This window comes from Podarcis tiliguerta, assembly GCF_965153285.1.
Source record: "Podarcis tiliguerta genome assembly, chromosome: 17".
Classification (NCBI taxonomy): Eukaryota; Metazoa; Chordata; class Lepidosauria; order Squamata; family Lacertidae; genus Podarcis; species Podarcis tiliguerta.
The window spans coordinates 21,529,906-21,548,848 of record NC_139550.1 but is presented as its reverse complement, the minus strand read 5'-3'; the positions used below and the strand labels follow the sequence as shown (position 1 = coordinate 21,548,848).

Here is an 18,943-nt window from a genome sequence, read left to right as displayed (position 1 = left end):
ATTTCTTGGTTCAGGAGAAAACCGCTCCTCTTCTGGGTGGGGCGATGTTGCATTCAGACCCCGTGGTTTCCACACACAGCAGGGTCTGGCTATAGCTCCCGTGTCATCCGGGATGTCCCTGGCCACACTGTGGCCCCCAGCCAGCCAATCTGGGTGGCTGGGGTGTGGCTTACCCCATTTAAAGCAGCCGCGTGGCCAGGGAGTCCTCCTTTTTGGCTCCCGCTTCCACGGTTCCTGGCCTGCTTCCATGGTTCCTGTCTGAAGCCCGGGTGGAGACTAGGACCATGGCATGACCTTCCAGTGACTCTGGGGGAAGCTCTGAGTTGATGTGCATCAACAGGCCTCCCCCTACTGGTGGTTAACCCTTGTGAGATTTCCTCCATGGCGGGCAGGAGTCAGATATGGCCGTTCAAGCCAATGCCTAAGCCAATACAGTGGTACCTCTGGTAGCGAACAGGATCCGTTCCAGAGGCCAGTTCGCAGCATGAAAAGAGAGCAACCTGAAGTGGCATATCTGCACAGGTGTGCGGTGCAATTTAGTGCAGGTGCGCATGCAAGAACCGTGATTTAGCGCTTCTGCGCATGTGCGAGCGGCGAAACACAGAAGTAACCCTTTCCGGTACTTCTGGGTCGCTGTGGGATGCATCCTGAAAGAACGCAACATGAAGCAAACGTAACATGAGGTATGACTGTACCGTTCACATTCTGAAACCAATAAAGTTATGTCCTAAATTTGTCCATTTAACCTTATACAGTGGTTACATTCTGGAGGTCTGTTCTTAACCTGGAACTTTTCTTAACCTGAAGCACCACTTTAGCTAATGGGGCGTCCCGCTGCTGCCGTGCAGCCGGAGCACGATTTCTGTTCTCATCCTGAAGCAAAGTTCTTAACCTGAAGCACTATTTCTGGGTTAGCGGAGTCTGTAACCTGAAGCGTATGTAACCTGAAGCGTATATAACCCGAGGTACCACTGTATACGGTGTCAAAGTGTTATTATTCTACATAGCAGGGAGGCCTCGTGGTCTTGACACGCAACAAGAGGATCTAGCCAAGTCTTCCCCAAGCTGATGCCCTCCAGATATTTTAGTGAGTGTTAGAAACTCAGATATATAAGCTAGGTGCCAAAAGGCTCCTTAAAACAGGGTTGCCGTCGCCTAAACAGAATGTCTCGTTGCCATTTGGGGGCAAGATGGCTCTACATATGGCACAGTGTCCAAATTGCCTCTTGGCATTTTAGCAAAGAGCTAGTTTAATATGCATATGATTTCCAAAGATTGCATCCTGCTACCTGATCATTCCCTTAAGGATATTTGGCAAGGAGGGCAATACCTACCTTTAGTACAAGGGGTTGGGGCAACACTGGGTGAGATTTTGCAAGCCTACTAATTCGAGAAATTTCAACAGCCAAGAGGAGCTGAAGTAATTTGCAAACTGATTTAATCTGCACAGCAAAGTCTTTAATCTTGATTACTACTGTATTTAAATCACTTTATCTCCATTAGAGACACTACCCTTAATTGGCATATATCTGCAGTTGCTTCATGAGAATGGGAACCTAATGTTTAAAAATGAGATCTTAATAAAGTAAGGTTTAAACCTTAATTCCATGCCCCGTGTCTGTTTATTCACTTTGTACTCCCCACCTCCTGTCCTGCTACTTGCAGTGAAATCAAGGATGCATTTTGCAGTTCCTTCCCCATTTTCTTCTCTATGAGTAGGAATGGGCAGCCTGTGCTTCTAATGAACACAGAATCTCCCCAGCCCAGTTGTTCATTTCTGTTAACAGCAATGGGAACTAGGACTCGATAAGGTTCTTTCCCAATCTCATCACAGGGCGAGTAAAATCCTGCAGTACAGTGGTACCTCAGGTTAAGTATTTAATTCGTTCCGGAGGTCTGTTCTTAACCTGAAACTGTTCTTAATCTGAAGCACCACTTTAGCTAATGGGGCCTCCTGCTGCCCAATTTCTGTTCTTATCCTGAAGCAAAGTTCTTAACCTGAAGCACTATTTCTGGGTTAGCGGAGTCTATGTAACCTGAAGCGTATGTAACCTGTATGTACACTATACAAGTAACCAACAGACAGGCACTTACTTGAAATAATATGAAATATTCATTCTATTTCTAACATTCAGGACAGAGCGTCGTTACTTGTAGGGCCACGATGGCACCACGCATGCACAAGAAGTAGACACCAGCAGACCTGGGGGGTGAGGGGGTAGGTTTGCAGAAAAATATATGTAGGGGGGGGATCCTTAAGAGGAGTGGGGAACCCTCAAAGCAGCCCAGCGAGGATTGAGTGTGCTTAGAGGCAATGGGATGTTGGCGTGAGGGAGAATGGAATGGAGTACAGTGGTACCTTGGGTTACAGACGCTTCAGGTTACAGACTCCGCTAACCCAGAAATAGTACCTCGGGTTAAGAACTTTGCTTCAGGATGAGAACAAAAATCACGTGGTGGTAGCGGGTGGCCCCATTAGCTAAAGTGGTACCACGGGTTAAGAAGAGTTTCAGGTTAAGAACGGACCTCCAGAACGAATTAAGTTCTTAACCCAAGGTACCACTGTATCATGAAGAGGACATGGCTGGGGCAGGCACAGTGAACACGTTTGTTACAAATTTCACTCTTCAGAAATATGATCCCTTGAAATAAAAGGAAGTCCCCTCCTACTTTACATGGCTATGATGGGATGCCAGATGAACCACGACTGAACTTTAAAATTGCACTGCCTGTAGTTTTCCTCCAAAGCCTTGACAACCAGGCAGAAACCGAAGAAAGAAAAAAGAAAAACCCCACCCTTATGTAACTTTGTAAATTTCAGCATGTAAATGTTTCTCAGTTTCCAGGGGAAAGCATTCACAAAGAGATTAGAGATTTGACAGCAGCCAATTTATGCATTTAATCCAGATCACAGTAGCTCTGAACGTTGCCCTAAATACAGCCTTTTCTGATGTCACAAAGCACAGATGTGTTGCTTTTCGACTGAAAAACCGAGGTACCCGTGTGCTTCTTTTTCTGCCTTCACATCAACCCCTGAACTTGTCACATCCGAACCATGTGTTTAAAGCACAACGGTTCCCCCCAAAGAATTGTGGGAGCTGTAGTTTGCCTCTCACAAAGCTACAGTTTCCGCAGTTCCCAGGATTCTTTGCAGGGTGGGGGAAGCTTTAAATGTATGGCGGAGATGTTCTGAACAAGGTTCTTACAAGGCTTTCTTGTTGACCTCAAGGCAAAAGCGTAGTGCTCACACTTCTCTTTGGCAACAACACCTGAGAAATACCAAGCGACAGTTGGTGAATGTGAGCTAACATTCACAAAAGGTTTACATCGTTCCAGATGTCATTTTATTTGCCTACCAGACCTTCGTTCTGGGAACACCTGAGGAACAGATTTGTTACAGATTGTTTTCCCAGCTGCAACCTGGTACTCAACAGATGTTTTTGACGACAGCTTCCATCAGCCTCAGCTAGCCAAAGGTCAGGAATGATGGGCGTTGGAGTCCTAAGTATTTGCCTGCTGCCAAGTTAGGGATGGCAGTTTTAGGAGATGGAATAGTTTCTAGGTAAGCCATAATAGAGGGACGTGGGTGGCGCTGTGGGTTAAAGCCTCAGCACCTAGGACTTGCCGATTGAAAGGTCGGCGGTTCGAATCCCCGCGGCAGGGTGCGCTCCCGTTGCTCGGTCCCAGCACCTGCCAACCTAGCAGTTCAAAAGCACCCTCGGGTGCAAGTAGATAAATAGGTACCGCTTTATAGCGGGAAGGTAAACGGCGTTCCGTGTGCTGCGCTGGCTCACCAGATGCAGCTTGTCACGCTGGCCACGTGACCCGGAAGTGTCTCCGGACAGCGCTGGCTCCCGGCCTATAGAGTGAGATGAGCGCACAACCCTAGAGTCTGGCAAGACTGGCCCGTACGGGCAGGGGTACCTTTACCTTTAAGCCATAATAGTGTTTGTTTATGGACAAAGGGAACTCCACCCCCCCCCGCCAAAAAAAAAAAATACTTTGGCTTTCATAGCAAATGTCCTCTCCAACCCCACTTTAAGTTTCAGAGGATCATATGCTCTCTTTGCCGGTTTCCAGGATTACCGTATTTTTCGCTCTATAAGGCACACTTTTCCCCTCCTAAAAAGTAAGGGGAAATATGTGTGCGTCTTATGGAGTGAATGCAGGTGGTAGGCTCTGCTCAGCGCTTCCTTTAAAAATCTGCGTGGAGCGTGGGGGAACCTTCATCCCGCTGCCTGGGAGAGGTTGCATACGGCTAACAAAACTTTTTATTTATTATTTTGATAAGCATAAATTAATACACAATTCACATAAGCGACAAATTGTTAATATCACATTTTTTGCGAAAATTATTAATACATGTTTAATTTGGGGTTGGGACGCAGGAGGCGCTGTGGGTTAAACCACAGAGCCTAGGACTTGCTGATCAGAAGGTCAGTGGTTCGAATCCCCATGACGGGGTGAGCTCCCTTTGCTCGGTCCCTGCTCCTGCCAACCTAGCAGTTCAAAGTGCAAGTAGATAAATAGGTACTGCTCAGGCGGGAAGGTAAACGGTGTTTCCGTGTGCTGCTCTGGTTCGCCAGAAGCGGCTTAGTCATGCTGGCCACATGACCCGGAAGCTGTACGCCAGCTCCCTCGGCCAGTAAAGCGAGATGAGCGCCGCAACCCCAGAGTCAGCCACGACTGGACCTAATGGTCAGGGGTCCCTTTAACTTTAACTTTAATTTGGTGTTGACAATAAAAATATTGGTACCATACTTCAGTTTTCAAAACACTCTACTCTTTATTGTTAAACCCCTTAACATATACTTTGAGGCTTCAAAGCACATACATTTCAGTAATCCTTGAGTGTCAGCCAGGCACAAAAAAGGGCACCCAGACTTTTTGAGGTGCTCACAAATGGAGACTCTTTCAGCGCAAAATGCATCTGGCAACCTGCTAATTTCAAACCCTGCACACACCCCGCTTGAGGGGTTACCTATGCTCATTCTTGCCGAATCCTCATGCATCTGCCTGAATAATAATAATAATAATAATTTATTATTTGTACCCCGCCCATCTGGCTGGGTTTCCCCAGCCACTCTGGGCGGCTTCCAACAAAGATGAAAAATACACTAAAATGTCACATATTTAAAACTTCCCTGAAGGGCTGCCTTCAGATGTCTTCTGAATGTCAGGTAGTTGTTTATCGCTTTGACATCTGATGGGAGGACGTTCCACAGAGCGGGCACCACAACCGAGAAGGCCCTCTGCCTGGTTCCCTGTAACTTGGCCTCTTGCAGTGAGGGAACCGCCAGAAGGCCCTCGGAGCTGGACCTCACTGTTTTGGGCATACATCTTGAATGGAGGAATGAAAGTCCAGAGCAGTGGCTCATATAGACGAACAGGGCAGCTTCTTCAAGGCAGATAACGATACTTGCATCACAAGTGAGCAAATGGGCCTAACACAACCACTGCAAACACATGGTAGAATTACCGTCCCTCAGAAGAGGCTTGTTGGAAAAAGAAGCAGCCAAAGCAGTGAATCACACAGAGACACAGAAGGCAGACTCCTCTGTGGATGGGCACACTGGCCTCATGGGAGTCATTTTATAACTCAGGACACACCAGCGTGATCTGGCACACTGCGAAAATACAAGGGTAGCCTTGCACATGAGAGTTTTGATCGGAGTACATTATTAATCTTTTATTATCAAATCTTGCAGATAAACCAGGTTGCAACAACAAGCTGTCTGCAACACCCTGGCACCACATTGTACAGAGTTTGATGGATTGTATCACCACGTTGCAAAAGCTTGAATTATGTTGCACTCCTCAAACACTGCAAACATTATTCCAGTTTATTGACAATGGGCAACAGCAGCAGCGGGAGGGTGGGTGGGGAGCAAATTGTTACAGCACTCCTCACCTAAAATGAAGAGGCAAAACGAATGTGTGATTATGTGTAATCTGGGAAGGCACTGTGTCTGCTGTTAGATTACAAGAAACCCAGTATTTCTAGCAAAATTCCAGAATAAGGGTAAAAGTGCTCCCCTGTCACTGCCAGGAGTTTGGATTTTTGGATTTGATATCCCACTTTATCACTACCCTACGGAGTCTCAAAGCAGCTAACATTCTCCTTTCCCTTCCTCCCCCACAACAAACACTCTGTGAGGTGAGTGGGGCTGAGAGACTTCAAAGAAGTGTGACTGGCCCAAGGTCACCCAGCAGCTGCATGTGGAGGAGCAGGGAAGCGAACTCAGTTCACCAGATTACAAGTCTACCGCTCTTAACCACTACACCACGCTGGATTGTGTATTCTTTGCACTGCTGTTAACTTCTTTTGTATGGTTTTTTTTAATGCAATAAGTAAATAAATAATACCTCCTGCAGTATCTACCATGCAGGTACAGTATCCCTGACAGATAACCAGCCAGTCTCTCCTTAAACGCTTCTAGTTGGGCACAGCCCGCCACCTCCTGAAGCAGTCTGCTTCAATTTCGAACAAAACGGCAATGGTGCCCACCCAGTGGCGTAGCGTGGGTTGTCAGCACCCGGGGCAAGGCAAGTAATTTGCGCTCCCTAACCCGTGGATATGTGCCCCCTAACCCTAACCCCCAGATGTTGCTCCCGGTGCGGCCGGGCCCACCTGCACCCCCCACGCTACGCCACTGTGCCCACCTGAAAGGTCCTGGATCTGAGTTCTGCTGAGCTCCAGCTGGAAAAACAATTCCCGATGCTACTGCATATACAACAGGGGTAAGGAACCTTTGACCCATCAGCTGCTGAACTACAACACCCATCAGCCCAGACCAGTATGGCCAACGGCCAGGGATGATGGGAGTTCCATGTCCGAAATTAGCCAGGCGCCAGGGTCCAGACTGACGCGGGTTCAATTGTGGCCATGTTGAGATCTCTGAATGCCAGATGGGCAACTGGGGACAGCAGACTGGTTTGGACGCAGTCTGACCCTCATGCTTCCCTCCCCTTATTGTTTTGACTTCTAAAATGAGGGTGCATTTTAAATTGCATTTTAACCTGTATTTTAAATTGTTTCCTTTTTCTTTTTCTTATTATGTTTTTACTGAAATTTTATTGGTGTTAGCCCCCTGAGCCCGGCTCTGGCTGGGGAGGGCGGGGTATAAATAAAATTTATTATTATTATTATTATTATTATTATTATTATTAAAATGCCCTTTGGAAAAGGATCTGAAATATTTCCCTTGAAATTGTTTCATGTTGTAAATCGCTTTGAGACATTCTATTGTGGCGACCGTAACATACCGTATTTTTCACTCTATAAGATGCACCAGACCACAAGACGCACCTAGTTTTTGGAGGAGGAAAACAAGAAAAAAAATATTTTGAATCTCAGAAACCAGAGCAGCAAGAGGGATCGCTGCGCAGTGAAAGCAGCAATCCCTCTTGCTGTTCTGGCTTCTGGGATAGCTGCGCAGCCTGCATTCGCTCCATAAGACGCACACGCATTTCCCCTTACTTTTTAGGAGGGAAAAAGTGAGTCTTATGGAGCAAAAAATACAGTAGCTTTAAGGTGCCATTCAGCAGTTAGCTTATGCATCTGAGTTTCTGATGATGTGATCTAGTTCAGCAACATCTGGAGGGTAAAAAGACACTGAAACACAACACAGGCTGGAATCACTTCAACATTACCTGCGATGCCACCTGCTCTCTCCTCCTCACCAATACTGACCCTCCCAGGACAACACACTTCTTACCCCATACTGTCCTGTTCAGAGAAAGTGATCTGCAAGATCCTAGAAACTTAAAATGCTCAGCGAGACTGAATCTGTAAGCGCCTTGATCTCCCTTTCAATACACACAGAGGACCTCCAAACCAAAAATGGTCCTCTGCAGTTGAGAAATAAGCCTCTGTCTTTGGAAAACCAACCCTGAACTTTGCTCCTGCTTGACAAGCAGGCCAAGCAGAGGAGGGGAGGGAAAGAAAGGCAGGCGATCTGAACAGAGAAAACAGGAGAAGACAACAGGCAGAGAAACGTGTTTTTTTAAGACCGCCAAGAATAAATGGAAAATGCAATCCAACACACTGTCTACTCAGAAGTCAGTCCCACGGAGTCCAGCAGTGACTACTTGCTAGGTAAGGACTGCAGCCTTTGAAATAAATCTTTAAGCAAATCAAGTGCCGTTAAGCTTAATGCTGGTCTTTTTATTTTTATTTTAACCCCCAGCAAACTTGCAATCTCAAACTGAAGTGTTGCCACATCCATGGATGAGTAAGCATGCAATCCTAAGCAAAATTCACCAGAAGTCAAGGCGGTTTCCTTCTTTTGAAACGTGGCGAGGAAGGGAACTGCGAGGTCCTTTTTACGAGGGACACATCCCTGCACCCTTTCCATATTATTTATTTAAAAAGAGAGAGAGAGAGAGAGAGAGAGAGAGAGACGTCGCTTAGGATCGCGCGCAGCTAGAAGCAAAGGCCCCGGGCAGTAACAGCAGGGCGACCCTCCCCGTATTTTACTCGTTTTGACTGCATCGGGGGCTTCTACTCCCAGGAAAGCGAGGTTAGGCCCGCCGCCGCCCGGGGCTTCTGGCCCAACAGGATCGGGCTGCGCGCCTCACAGGATCGGGCTGCGCGCCCAGGCAGCCTCGACCTTCGGCCCGCTCCGCCCGCCTTGCAGAAGAAAGCCCTCCCTGCTTCCTCCCGAGCAAGCGCGGCCTCCTGGCCGGGCTTCCTCTCGAGTAAGGAAGCGGCGTCTGCGGCTCCTCGTGGGGGGGGGGGGAGGCGGAGAGGCTCGGCGGACGCGGCGCTTACCTGCGCGGCAGGAGGGTCCCGAAGCGGCGAAGGGCGCGCGCAGGTTAGGCGCCCCGAGACCGGCGCCTGCGAAGCAGCAGCAGCAGCAGCGGGGGCAGCGCCACTCTAGCTCCGCCCACCGCCCAGCCGGCCGTTCCCACGGCCCACCCACCTCGGGTCGCAGCAGGAGGCGGACGCGTCCCTTCCTCCCGCCCGCCGCCTCGGGGGAGACTTGCCTCCGCGGCTCGGCTTCTCCTGCGCCCTCTGCTGGGCTGCTGCGGAGAAGCGGGGAAGCCGAGAGCAAGCCTGGGGGGGGGGGCAGCGGGGAGCGTCTAGTCTAAGGGGGGGGGCACTTGAATGAAATACTGATTTTATTGAACAATTAAATCAATAAAGGTCAATAGCAATACATAGCAATCTGAAGTTCTGCCCCCGCCCTAACAAAAATCCTGCCTACGGCGCCCATGCCCCCCCCCCGTCATCTAGTCCAAGAATGAAATACTGATTTTATCGATCAATAAAACCAATAAAGGTCAATGGTAATACATGGCGATCTGAGGTTCTGCCCCCGCCCGCCGAAACAAAAATCCTGGCTTCGCCCATGCCCCAACCCCCAGGGTCATCTAGTCCAAGGCGGCCCACTTGAATGAAATATTGATTTTATTGATCAATAAATCAATAAAGATCAATGGCAATACATAGCAATCTGAGGTTCTCCCCCCCCCCGGGCCCTAAAAAAAATCCTGGCTACGCCCATTCCCCCCCCCCCGGGTCATCTAGTCTATTTGAATGAAATATTGATTTTATCGATCATTAAAATCAATTGAAATCAGTATTATTGCTTCCCCAAGGGGGTCCTAGCCTCGGAAAGAGGACCGGACCCTCGGAAGGAGCACGGTTGTGGGAATGACAGAGACCACACCAGGACTGGCGAAAAAGCAAAGTCTGATCTTTATTTTCAAAGAACAGAAGACTGTTGGACGGAGCGAGAACCTTGAACAAAGGAACTGCCTTTACTTAAATACCTTTTCATTTCCATACTGATCAATGATACAGAAAAATGAAAGAAACGGCGCGAAGAGAAGGATTAACATAAGGTAAGTGGGATCTTGGGTGGTGTTAGTGAAGATATTGTCCGCTTTGAGGTTGGGAACAAAAGGTGCTGAGTGTTTTTTTTCCTTTTCAGCAGATCTTGACTAACAGTTCTGTTTTTTCAGAAGGAATTGCGGAGGCTTTGGGATGATCGGTATGCAGATTAAACGGCTGGATATTTGGGAAACGGTTATCAGTGTTGGTGTGAAGTTCCGCTCTGCATACTTTTATTAATTAAACTGATTTTATGTTGCATTTTGTGTGTACTGTATTCACCATGTCATTTGTAGACCCAATAGGTGGCGCTGTGGTGCTTGAAGGTATTTTGACAGTTCGTGTCAGAATATTGACAGATCAAGTATACGGCAATGGAAAGTCACATAGAATATAAAATCTTGGCTACATTCTTCCGGTTACATTTTTCTATTCAAGTTACATTTTCTAGTGTAAGAAAACACTTTTCTAAGATACAAAAAGACGATACATTTGATAAGAAAAACACTTTTTAGAAAGATACAAAAGGCGATACATTTGATAGAGTCAACAGTTGCATCCCTCAGCTACATTTTTAGTGGTATTACAGCGATACAGCGATACAGAAGGAAAAGATACAAGTAAAAAGATACATTCTTTTGTTAGCATAGAAATACGTAACACTGAGAGGTTCATTTATTAACTCCCCTCTCTGATCATGGCTTCTCTTATGACACAATAAATCAATAAAGATCAGTAGCAATACATAGCAATCTGAGGTTCTCCCCCCCCCCACCGTCCTAACAAAAATCCTGGCTACGCCCATGCCCCCCACCCGGTCATCTAGTCCAAGGGGACCCCAGTGGCGTAGCGTGGGTTGTCAGCAACCGGGGCAAGGCAAATAATTTGCGCCCCCTAACCCGGGGCAAGGCAAGTAATTTGTGCCCCCCTCCCGCTGCACTGTCCCTCCCCCAGCTAGTCCCTCGCTCTCTCTCCGCACCGCACCGCACCGCACCACACGCCTGGCACCCTCCCCTCCACAGTGGGCAGCAACCCGGCGGCTCGGATCGGATTTGCACAGCCAGCACTGCAGTGAGAGAGAGTGAGTGAGCCAGGTAGGGGCAGAGAGCTGCGAGTGCGAGCGCCCCCCCCCCGACGTTGCGCCCGGTGCGGCCAGCCCCCCCTGCACCCCCACGCTACGCCACTGGGGGACCCACATTAATGAAATATTGATTTTATCGATCAATAAAATCAATAAATCAATAAAGATCAATGGCAATACATAGCAATCTGAGGTTCTCCCCCCCCCCAACAAAAATCCTGGCTGCGCCCATGCCCCCCACCTCCAGGGTCGTCTAGTCCAAGGGGGGCTCACTTGAATGAAATATTGATTTTCTCAATCAATAAAACCAATAAATCAATAAAGATCAATCGCAATACAAAGCAATCTGAGGTTCTGCCCCTGCCCTAACAAAAATCCTGGCTACGCTCATTCCCCCCCCCCCCCATTTTTGATATACCACCCCAAAAACTCCAACATCCAAAAGGAGGAGAGGGTTACAGTGGGCTTTAAGGGACTTAGAGATGTGGCAAATTGAGGGCCGAGAAAGAAGTCGTGGCCTCAGACTCTACACAGACTCACACGGGTCCGTCCGCCCGGCTGAGGAGACGAGGAAAAGGGCACCCTTGAAGCATGGAGGACAGAAACCAAGGCAGCAAGCTGAGGACAGCGAGGACAGCAGCTGTCAGGGCAGCATAGGGAGCAAAATTTGCCCCACAAGAAACTGGGCCCGGGGCCACAGCTATCACCCACACGATACCACTGAAGGAACTACGGCATAAATCTATAAATACAGTGGTACCTCGGGTTATAGAGACTTCAGGTTACAGACGCTTCTGGTTACAGACTCCGCTAACCCAGAAATAGTGCTTCAGGTTAAGAACTTTGCTTCAGGATGAGAACAGAAATCGTGCAGCGGCGGCGCGGCAGCAGCAGGAGGCTCCATTAGCTAAAGTGGTGCTTCAGTTAAGAACGGACCTCCGGAACGAATGAAGTTCTTAACCTGAGGTACCACTGTAACAGAATTGCAGAGTGGGAAAGGACCCTGAGGGTCTTATAGGCCAACCCCCTGCAACGCAGGAATATGCCACTGTCCCAAATGGGGATCGAATCTGCGACCTTCGCATTATCAGCACCATGCTCTAACCAATAATTCAGATATACAGTGGTACCTCTGGTTGTGAACGGGATCCGTTCTGGAGGCCTCTTCGCAACATGAGCAGAACGCAACCCGCATCTGTGCATGTGCGGGTCGTGATTAGCCGCTTCTGCGCATGCGCATGGCATCATTTTGCGCATCTGTGGATGCGCCAGTGGTGAAACCCAGAAGTAACCCTTTCCAGTAGTTCCGGGTCACAGCGGGACGCAACCTGAAAATGCTCAACCTGAAGCAAACACAACACAAGGTATGACTGTATCTTCTCAGAGCAGTTAGGCTAACCTGCCACGAGATGTCACCAGCCACAAATAAAAGGGAATAGAAGTCGCTAGAAACAATTCCTTAAAAGCAAATTAAAGACGCTGCCCCGGTAGTGTCCTCTTCTAGTGAACTTTTCCACCATGCAAGTCAAGGGCAAACATTTACACAGCCTTAGTTGTAAATTGATAGTGTTGTTTTCTATTTGATTGTTGTTTAAAAATATTCCTACAAATACAAAAGCTTCAGTGATTAACCTGGAAAACCATTAAATCATCAAGTAAATGTTTTATTTATGGAAAGACTGCCACCTCACCAACTACCAGTGGCCAAGTATCTTGTCTTTTTAAAGCCAGGCAAGCAACTTTTTGCTTATCCTCTCATACTTAAATATTTTGAAATCCTTCCAATTAAAGGCCAGAAGTGGAGAGGTTGAGCTTGGTGCCTAAAAATAGATTTAAAAGGTGCCAGGTGAACCTTCCTGGGAGGAGACACCACTAAAAAGGCCTGTTCTCATCTTTCCAGCCTCTGGACCTCCTGTGGAGACCACATATGGAGAAGGACCTGGCATGATGACCGCAGAGTCAGGGTTGGTTTGTGTGGGAAGAAGTGGCCCTGGAGATATTAGGGTCCTGTGCCACATAAATTTGTGTAGTTCAAAACTAGCACTTCAAACTGAGCCTAGAAACCAATTGGCCACTAGTGCAGTTGTGGCAGAATTGGTGTTATACATTTGGACCAGCCAGTCTTAGTCAGCAATCTGGCTGCCGAGTTCTGCGCTAGATGTAGCGTCCTAATAATAATACAGTGGACACTCGGGTTGCGAACGTGATCTGTGCGGGAGGCACAACCCGCAGCGTCCGCAACCCGCAGCACCGCATCTGCGCACGTGCGGGTTGCGATGTGGCACTTCTGCCCATGCGCAAAGCGAGATTTTGTGCTTCTGTGCATGTGCAAGTAGTGCCGAAACCTGGAAGTAACCCATTCCGGTACTTCCGGGTTTCAGCACGTCTGTAACCCAAAAATGCGCAACCTGAAGCATCTGTAACCCGAAGTATGAATGTAATAATAATAATAATAATAATAATAATAATAATAATAATAATAATAATAATAATATGTTTATTTATACCCCACCCATCTGGGCGGCTCCCAACAGAATATTAAAAACACAATAAAACATCAAAACTTAAAAACTTCCCTAAACAGAGTTGCCTTTAGGTATCTTCTAAAAGTCAGGTGGTTGTTTATTTCCTTGACATCTGATGGGAGGGCGTTCCACAGGGCGGGCGCCATTACCGAGAAGGCCCTCTGCCTGGTTCCCTGTAACTTCACTTCTCACCATGAGGGAACCGCCAGAAGGCCCTTGGTGCTGGACCTCAGTGTCCAGGCAGAACGATGGGGGTGGAGATGCTCCATCTACAAAGGCAGCCTCATGTATAACTGATTGCATTTATTCAGCCTAAAAGTTAGGCCGTCCAGCTAGTTCACCCATCAAAGCTGATGGGAGGCACTCCATGTCACCAAGGCCGCTGGAGCCTCAAGGGACAGTAATGATCTCCAAGCTACAAACCTGTTCCTTCAGAGAACGTTTAACCCCATCCAAAGCAAGCCACAACCCATCCATTCAGTCTAGAGAATCACCCACAAGCAGTACCTCAGTCTTGTCTGGATTAAGCCAAAGTGCATTGGTTCTCATCCAACCCTTGACTGAGACAAGGCATCAATCTAGCACAACCCATAACTGCCGTAACTGCAGGTATAGAGGAGAAGCAGAGCTCTGTGTCATCAGACAACATACTCCAAAACTTCAATTGACCCCACTCTGTGGTTTCACACTGATAATTAAACAGCTCGGGGAATTACAGGTCTGTATCTCCTTTTGCTTGTTGGTGAAACTGCATGCATATGAAACATGTAAAGAAATAAAAGAGCCTCTTATCTCATCTCTAGATCCATTCCAGCACAGAATTAGTCATACCTTAACTTGCCGACAAAGGTCCATATAGTTAAAGCTATGCTTTTCCCAGTCGTGATGTATGGAGGTGAGAGCTGGACCATAAAGAAGGCTGATCGCTAAGGGGCCTGGTTTCGACGGGGTTGCAGAGGGCGCTTAGGCGCGATCTCATCAATGGCTGCCAAGAGCCAGTTATTCCAGTCCTCAACAAGGTCATCTAATGAGTCGCCAGGAGGAGCAGGGTCCCGCAAGGCTTGTCGGAATCTATCAGGATCCATCTGTTTTCGCGGACGAGCCCAAATAGGTTCGCCACCCGAGCAGGGGAGGAGCGGGAAGTCAATCTTGGCTTTCAGAGCGTAGTGATCAGACCATGGCACTTCCACAGGGGGGAGCATGATCACATCTATGCCAGCCCCAAAGATCAGATCCAGTGTGTGGCCTGCTTGATGAGTGGGGCCCAAAACAGACAGAAGAAGATCAAACCTATCCATTCTGTCCTGAGTGCTCACTGGAAGGACAGATCCTGAAGCTGAGGCTCCAATACTTTGGCTACCTCATGAGAAGAGAAGACTCCCTGGAAAAGACCCTGATGTTGGGAAAGATGGAGGGCACAAGGAGAAGGGGACGACAGAGGACGAGATGGTTGGACAATGTTCTCAAAGCTACCAACATGAGTTTGACCAAACTGCGGGAGGCAGTGGAAGACAGGAGTGCCTGGCGTGCTCTGGTCCATGGGGTCATGAAGAGTCGGACACGACTAAACAACAACAAAAGTCCATTATTTAACTCTCCATTAGATTGGAGCTGTTCGCTATTGTGGTGAAATGTCATTTCCAGAATGCCGTCTGGGGTCAGCTGCAAAAAACATCAAAGGGGAAATTACAAAAATATTCAATTATCTTGGCCCGCCTCACCCCCCAGAGTACAATGTGCTTTTTCAGGAACTTCTAAGCAGCTGTATTTCTCTTAAGGATTAGCTATGGGGCAGTCTCCAAAGTACTTAACTCATCAAAAGTTGAGTAAATTGTAAATGTTACAATTTAAACGCAGAAGGAGAAACAGCACCTTCTGGGCAATTATAAATGAAGCTTGTTAATGTGTCGCGGTGACAGCAAGAAAGGTATCCAACTGTGAAAACTGTTTGTTTTGACACAGGTTGTAAAAGTCACACATTTTAGGAAACCGTGGCAATTCAGTTATCAAGTACGAGCGTTCGGCACGCTTTGAACATAAATCTCCAAGGTTTCTAATTAACAAATGTGCCATCATTTTCCCCCTAACCTCCCAGTTCATCTATTCTAGCATTTTCAAATGCCCTCCTGTCCCAATTCTTCCCCACCTCCTTGCATTATTCCACTGAGCCATGCTTTTATACCTTCCCGGCTTGACTACTCTTGATGGGGCTGCCCTTAAGGAGAAGCTGAAAGTTCAGCTGGTCATAGAATCATAGAATCATAGAGTTGGAAGAGACCACAAGGGCCATCGAATCCAACCCCCTGCCAAGCAGGAAACACCATCAGAGCACTCCTGACATATGGTTGTCAAGCCTCTGCTTAAAGACCTCCAAAGAAGGAGACTCCACCACACTCCTTGGCAGCAGATTCCACTGTCAAACAGCTCTTACTGTCAGGAAGTTCTTCCTAATGTTTAGGTGGAATCTTCTTTCTTGTAGTTTGGATCCATTGCTCCGTGTCCGCTTCTCTGGAGCAGCAGAAAACAACCTTTCTCCTTAGTTGGTGCCAAATGCTATTGCACATTTTCTGTTAGACAACTGGAAACCAAGAACATGTACAGCCAATAATTATATCCTGCATATTTATGTTGTGAACTGCCTTGAGATCTTCAGATGAAGGACTATATATAAAAAAAATTATTATTATTATTATTATTATTATTATTATTATTATTATTATTATTATTTTCTGACTGAGGGTAGTTCTTCTGGGGTCGTTCAAAGTTCAAAGTTCTTTAAATGTTGAGATCATCTTTGGAGGCCTTCCTTTGTGTGCTGTTTCCTTGAGAGGTCCAGAGGGTGGCAACAGGAGAACAGGGCCTTCTGTATGGTTGTTGCAGTTACACTGATAACTGCAACTCAGTGCATGAGTTGGGGGAGGATGTTAGAATTCCTGCTCCATGATTGCAGTCATGGGATTTTTGTCTATCACATGACGGTGTGTGTTTTAACTCCACAGAGTGGGAAGTGACGGAGACAGGTTGTTTGTGTTACTGTGTTCTGTGAGGTGGGACTATTGTCCTTTGTTCTTTCTCTTTGCTGTCTGATGCTAGAGAGAGAAAGGGCCATGTTACAGTGCTCCGTGTGTGTTTATATGTAAATAAAGTAGATTAGCCAAAATGCTGAGTTGCTGAGGTCTGTTACGCAACTGCGCAAATGCTGTGGATCCCTAAGTGTGCCGGTGTCTGTTGGCATCGGTCGCTGTGATGTTCGGCTGAAGAAAGCTTTTGAAGCTCCCGAATGATCGACCAGGAGAGAGAGAACATGCCAGTCGGGCATGTGTCTCTGCCAGGGTCCTACTGGAGAGTAGGTCGAACTCCTTACACTTCTCTGCAGTGGCTCCTAGTCTGTGGAATGCTCTCCCCAGGGAAGTTCACCTGGCGCCTTCATTATACACCTTTAGGTGCCAGGCAAAAACGTTCCTTTTATCCAGGCCTTTGGTTGACCTGGTGGACATTCTGTGCCCTTTTAAAATGTGTATTTGGGGGGGGGGAGCTATTGGCTTGTTGTTTTTATTTTTATAATGTGGTTTTATTTCTTGATTTTATTCTGTGAACCACCCTGAGACTCTGGGTATAGGGCAGTGTATAAATTGAATAAATGAATAAAGCCCTTCAAAGCTTGGGTTCCACATATCTGGCTGGGAGATTACCTGCCCTCAATGGGGGTCATATTCCCCTTAAAGGAGAGGGTACTAGGTTGTGGTACTCTTTTTTATATCTAATAATTTTTACTGAGTCTTCCACATTTATCATAATCACATTCTATTACACAATTCTATAACCTAAAACATTCCTCAAACTGAGCATCGACCTCCTTCCCTCCCTCTTTCTGGCTTCCAAACATCTTTACTAAATTCTTAGCATGTCTATAGCCACTTTTTTACCTTCTATCTTCTTTTTATATTTCACCTCATTATATGTAAATCAGTTCCTTATTTTCAGATTACAAAACATTTCAACTCAAGCCTACAAATGTTTTCAGGTGTTTACAATGTTCTTCCATATAAAATATAAGTTTGCTCCAGTCCTTTTGAAACAGTTCATCGCATTGATTCTGGATCTTCCCCATCAGCTTTGCCAACTCTACGTATTCCACCACCTTGCTCTGCCATTCTTCCAATGTTGGAAGAAGAAGAAGAAGAGTTTGGATTTGATATCCCGCTTTATCGCTACCCTAAGGAGTCTCAAAGCGGCTAACAATTTCCTTTCCCTTCCTTCCCCACAACAAACACTCTGTGAGGTGAGTGAGGCTGAGAGACTTCAGAGAAGTGTGACTAGCCCAAGGTCACCCAGCAGCTGCATGTGGAGGAGCGGAGACGCGACCCCAGTTCCCCAGATTATGAGTCTACCGCTCTTAACCACTACACCACACAGGAAGTTCCTGTTGCTTCCATTTCGGAGCCAGAAGTATCCTTGTAGCCATTGGGGTACTCTTGGACCCTTTGCTGACACCTGAGGCTCAGGTTGCCTCAGTGGCATGGAGTACCTTCCATCAGCTTCAGCCAGCGGCCCACCTGTGCCCCAGTCCAGACAGGGATAGCCTAACGTCTGTTTTTGTTGTTGTTTAGTCGTTTAGTTGTGTCCAACTCTTCGTGACCCCATGGACCAGAGCACGCCAGGCACTTCTGTCCTCCACTGCCTCCCACAGTTTGGTCAAACTCATGCTGGTAGCTTCGAGAACACCATCCAACCATCTCATCCTCTGTCGTCCCCTTCTCCTTGTGCTCTCCATCTTTCCCAACATCAGGTCTTTTCCAGGGAGTCTTCTCTTCTCATGAGGTGGCCAAAGTATTGGAGCCTCAGCTTCACGATCTATCCTTCCAGTGAGCACTCAGGGCTGATTTCCTTCAGAATAGATAGGTTTGATCTTCTTGCAGTCCATGGGACTCTCAAGAGTCTCCTCCAGCACCATAATTCAAAAGCATCAATTCTTCGGCGATCAGCCTTCTTTATGGTCCAGCTCTCACTTACATACATCACTACTGGGAAAACCATAGCTTTAACTATACAGACCTTTGTTGGCAAGGTGATGTCTCTACTTCTGTTAGATTACTGCAATGCAAACTGTTGCTCTGGGAAGAGGTCCCCAGAATTATTGTGGGGAGGGGTGTTTTAAAAGTATCCTTCCCATGCAGCCACAAAGTGATGTTTCACCGCACTTTTCCGAGCTGGTTCCTGGTTGCAAGTAGCAGAGATCGTGGGGAAATGTGTTGTTTTCAAGATGTTGCTGCTCTCATCCAATTTTGCCGGAGGAAGAGGGGCGTTGTGTTGTGTCAATCATGCTTTCAAAGGTCAACCTGACATGACCTCGGGGGTCCAAAGTCCACTTATCTCTTGAAATTAGCCGCAATCACAGCGGGGATCACACAGCGCCTCCTGTTAGCTCTTTATCCTGCTGCGCTCTAATGAAAGGCCACTTATCGATGGTCTTTGTGGCAGCAGGGAACAGCGACAATG

The 18,943-nt window shown here is 47.3% G+C and overlaps 1 protein-coding gene and 1 long non-coding RNA gene across 3 annotated transcripts in view; one reads left to right on the top strand and one right to left on the bottom strand.

The window, feature by feature from the left end:
* ACO1 (aconitase 1) overlaps nucleotides 1–8,958 on the bottom strand; it is a 49,896-nt gene extending 40,938 nt beyond the window's left edge. For both annotated transcript variants that reach the window (XR_014506285.1, XM_083419733.1), the window contains exon 1: nucleotides 8,774–8,958. The gene's annotated coding sequence lies outside the window, so the exon portion shown is untranslated. The remainder of the gene's footprint in view (nucleotides 1–8,773) is intronic.
* LOC310667986 lies at nucleotides 7,549–10,099 on the top strand. Its single transcript, XR_014506512.1, has 3 exons — nucleotides 7,549–8,098; nucleotides 9,604–9,849; nucleotides 9,970–10,099. It is a non-coding gene; the product is annotated as an uncharacterized lncRNA (long non-coding RNA).
* The last annotated feature ends 8,844 nt before the right edge of the window (nucleotides 10,100–18,943 follow it).